A 4,693-nucleotide genomic window follows, 5' to 3' on the forward strand; every position below is an offset into this window, starting at 1 on the left:
CCTTTGAGGGCTCTCAAATACAAATGCAAAACCTCTAACTCAGGAAATCCTGAAGCCTAAAGTTTCTGGAATTAAGAAATATGATGGAGAAATGTTGCTGCAGTCCCTTTCACCCTTGCATTCCTCTTTGCCACCCACGGCACGCTGCACCAGACACAGGTTTGCTCTGATCCAATAAATACACACAGACTTATGTTATTTTAAGTTGGTTTCCAGAGGAAATGCCAATTAAGCAATGACATTCTCCATCTGCCTGCCTGCCAGTACTTCATGTCCCAGTACAATTTTGGAATCAGTAAATTAATTTTGACAAAGTTTTCAGGGATTATTTAATTCCAGCAGGCTCTGTGAGCTTTGGCTGCTGGGTAAAGTGAGTCCCAAGTCCATTGGAACAGTAAAAACACACACTATGAGTTTTAAAAACACACACAGGCTACCCACCCTGCATGATTTCTTCTTTAAGATATCTGTATCCTCTGCTTCAGAGTTCCTAAGGCATTTGTTATTAAAACCAAGAAAACAAAGTTATTTGCCTTTTTTTTTTCAACTTGTGGCCTTACAAAACAGAAATGAAACAAAAATCATTACAACAGAAAGTGACACTTTCAACAGCATCTTGATTCAAAGTGTGTGAAAGATCCCATAGCTTAAATCTGAATCACCATTAATAATAAAGCAAAAGTATTTTATCTAAAAGAAAACAAAAATCTTCCCCCCGTTTTTGGTACTGATGTGTGTTAGAAAGGAGAAAGCCAAAGGAATAAACTGTTCTTTATTTAATGATGATGCTGTACTTTATATGCACAAGCAGACTTCTGGTTTTTTCAACCTTCCAATAACAAACAGAGAAAACATGTATTATTGATCAGTTGTTTTCTTTTGAATTAAAAATAAGTTTTGAGATTGTCCACACAGTTACTATGAATTTGAAGCTTTTTCAGGCAATTGTAAATACAAACCTCACTTCTGGAATGGGAAAGCGAGATCCTTATTAGAATTATATTTACATACTTTAAAAAAAAACCCAAAAAACAAAACTGAACAACATAAATACAAAACCAACTGCCAGAAATGGGTGGACAGCAAGTGCCTGAGCCTTTGGTGATAAATTGGTGGGGGTCACCTGCAGGTAGCCAAGGAGAAAGAGTTAAACCCATGAAAAACACATGTTACATACGTGCAGAGAGCAAGGCATTGGCTCCACAGCCTCCCAAGGCTGCAGAACACCAGGCTGTGCTTCTCAGCAGAGGATTTTCCTTTTCCCAGGGGAATTTCTCTCCTGGCAGGAGTTTCCTGCTGCCCCTGTGCCAGCCCAGCACGCCCAGGCGAGCTCTGCTGACCAAGGACACCCAGCCCTGCCCAGCTCTGACCCCAACCCCTGCCGAGGGCTCTCCAGCCTGGGGCTGCTCCTCTGCTGAATTTGGGCTTGATGAGCACCAAATGTGGCTCCTTCCAACAGTTCCTCAATGCTCTTTGCTCCCTCTGCCCCCTTTCTCTCTCCTGCACCCCACCTGCCCCAGCCATTGCTCTCTGTGCTTCCCTTTCCACCTCTGACATTTCTCATTTCTGAGGAGCTCTCCCCTCTCCAATCCCACAAAATCCACCCAGGCTTTCTCCCTCTCACCTGAACATCCCCCTCCAACTTCTTTAATACCTTTTAAGCCTTTCCTCACTCCTCTGCCCACAAATTAAGGCCTTTTTTAGTATCTTTCCCATTATTCTCTCTCCGCTGAGGAACGAACACATTTTAACAAATCAAGAATGCATGAAAAATTCATTCATGTATTTGTACAAGTCTTTTAAGACACAATTATGAATCCTTGATGCGCCATACTTTAGAAACTGTCCAATTAATAGCAGAAATCCTAATTTGTAAAAAGCAAATTGACCTACTGTACTGTTCAAGATGGTATCTTTATTTAGAATGAGTTTCGAGAGGAATCCAGAAGGATGTTTAAAAAATAGACAATATACCATTGGGAGATGTTTTATTCATAGAGACATTGTGAGAAAAGGATTGAAAACACTGAAGAAGACTTAATTATAATCTTGAAATTAATGAAACAATTATGTCTATTTCTCTAGGCAGTGTATGAACTTCTCACATGGGCTGGATCAGTACCAGGCTACAGATTTTGGGGAAAGAATTAGAAGTAACAAGATTTCTGATCTAGTTTGCTTTTTCCCCCCTACCCATATTTATCTGGTTTGTTTGTATAAAACAGTAGAAAAAAAAAATCACCCTTTTTTACTGAGAATCCCAGCAATTCTGGAGCAGGCTGTGCTGCTCGGCCTTCAGGCAAGCACTACAGAAATTCAACAGAAATTCCACCAACTGTGGAAATGCATTTTCCACATGAAAGGAAGGACTTGAAAATGAGAGGCAACCTTTTCCCCTCCCCAGAGAGGGAGTGCAGGGAGCAAGAACAGACCCCTCCATCCACCCCTGCCTTCCTGGGAGGGTGCAAACAGCAGAGAGGATGGAGCAGCACTGACCTGCCAGAGGAGGAATAATTTCATATAAAGGAGTGACCAGAGCTGAAGCAGTTCAGTGAAGGTGGTCGAAGGCTGAAGGGAATACACTCAAAAAAAATAAAAGGCAATATGTACAACTAAAAATAATAATATGTATGATTAAAAAATATATCTATATATACACATATAAATGTACGGTTAATTTTCCCTTGTTCATTTTCTGCTTATTTACTGCTGAGTGCTGCACTGATGAAAATGAACCAGTGACCTAAATCAAATCAAAGTTTTCCCAGTCAGAACAGGGCCAGAAGTGTGGAGCCCAATGAACACACAATGGCTGCTCCTGCAAGAGGAGTGCACGTGAGGCTAACGCGGGTTTTGGTTTTTGTCTGATCTGTGTTGGACTGTTAAAAAAAAATAAATCCCTATTTTTGACTGCTAAGCAACAACAACTGAACACCACTGCCTAACTCGTTTAAACATTTGTATAACTGTGGTGTTAAATCTATTATTATAAATCTATTTGTGTGTCTGTTTGATGGCAGCAATAAATAATGATTCTGTGCAGAATAAACCACAATAATGCACTGCAGAGGAACACAGGCACTGGCCCTCACAGAGGAAGCACAGGAGGATGGCAGCTGCAGCACAAGGCAATTAATTGGTTAATTACTGCTCAAATGGCCTCTCTGGCTAAACCCATCCTCACTCTGCTTCTGCTCTTGGTCAAGGAAAGAAAGAAAAGGGGAAAAACAATAAAGCACTCGTTCAAAATGTCAACATTTGAGTCCGTCACACATTATGGAAATGCAGAATTATTTTTTTCTTCACCAAGATCTCAAGAAGTTTATACATGGTTTCAAAGCAGAGAATGCAAGGAGCTGTTTGTTTTCTGCTGTATATTGGAGATTTGGGATCTTTGTTATAGTTTTGGCCTAAGCTAACTGACCTGGAACAACTAATTAATTATTCCATGCCTTAGTTTGCCCATCTGAAAGAAATATATTATCACCTGCAGAGCCTTGGGAGGTGACTTTGATATTTTTTAATAGAAGTGCAAATTCACATTGCAGGTTTACAAACTGCAATGCATTTCAAACAACTGGAATTTAAATAAGTCTTTGATCATCCAGAGAGAATTCTGGAGGTTCTCAATTCCTGCTCTTAAAAGTAGATTTTCATATTTAAAGAATATCAGTTTAGCAACCATTCCCATTATAATGTGAAGTGTCTTCTGTCTTTATTATTTGTAAACAAGCAATTTCTTTATTAAGGGGAAAATCACTCTCCTGCTGCTTGAGGCATGTGATAACATTGTAGATGAGTTTTGTTTCTCTTTTATTCATGTTAGGGTTTATAACCAAGCAAGACACAGTTTCACTTTTTTTTTTTAATTCAGGCTATCATATAGGAAACGGTTTCAGCAATTCTCAAGATGATTCCTCACTTATTACTTTGCAGAGGGAAAACAAACAAGAACTACAATACACCAGCTGGGCTAAAATCTCTTCAGCTTTTAGCCTGACCCAGATGTAATTTCTTTTTAAATGGGGTGGAAAAAGCCCACACAATTCGTGGAGTTACCTAGGTATTAGAAACATAAGTAAATAAAATGTTTCAGTTATTAGATTTGTGCCTCAGATGTGTTTTCCAAATTAATATGCCTTAAAACGAAGTCTGAAATAGCAACATACTCCTGGCATAGCGAAAAAAAATTCTTTTTAAACAGAGATGTAATGAATTGGAAATAAAATGTAAGGTCAGTACAGTATGTTGTACTGAATCACTTCCATGGACAAGGATATTGAGATGGTTTGAGGTGCCCTGGTCCTCAGAGCAACCCTGATCCTTTGTACTTCGTGCAGGAAGTCCATTTTCCCAAGAGGTGCAAAATAAAGGGAAGCAGTAGTCGCTGTCTCTTATTATTCTCATCAAAAACCTGCCTTGATTGCAATGAAATAATCTCAGGAGCCCTTGAGCAGAAAGCCCAGGGGCACACTGCACATGAGCAGGGCATTTCCAGAGCCCAGCCAATGCTGATTTACTGAAAGGTGCTGGGTGTGCCCAGAGGTTCCTGAGCCTCACCAGAACCCCAGCCAGGCACACCTGGGGAGCAGTTAAATGTTCCTGAAACGTTCAGGACAGTGTTCAGCAGTTAAATGTTCCTGAAACATTCAGGACAGTGTTCATGCAGTCCTGACATCACTCTTGTGCTCCT

This window comes from Geospiza fortis, unplaced genomic scaffold (genome assembly GCF_000277835.1).
Source record: "Geospiza fortis unplaced genomic scaffold, GeoFor_1.0 scaffold29, whole genome shotgun sequence".
Taxonomy (NCBI): domain Eukaryota; kingdom Metazoa; phylum Chordata; class Aves; order Passeriformes; family Thraupidae; genus Geospiza; species Geospiza fortis.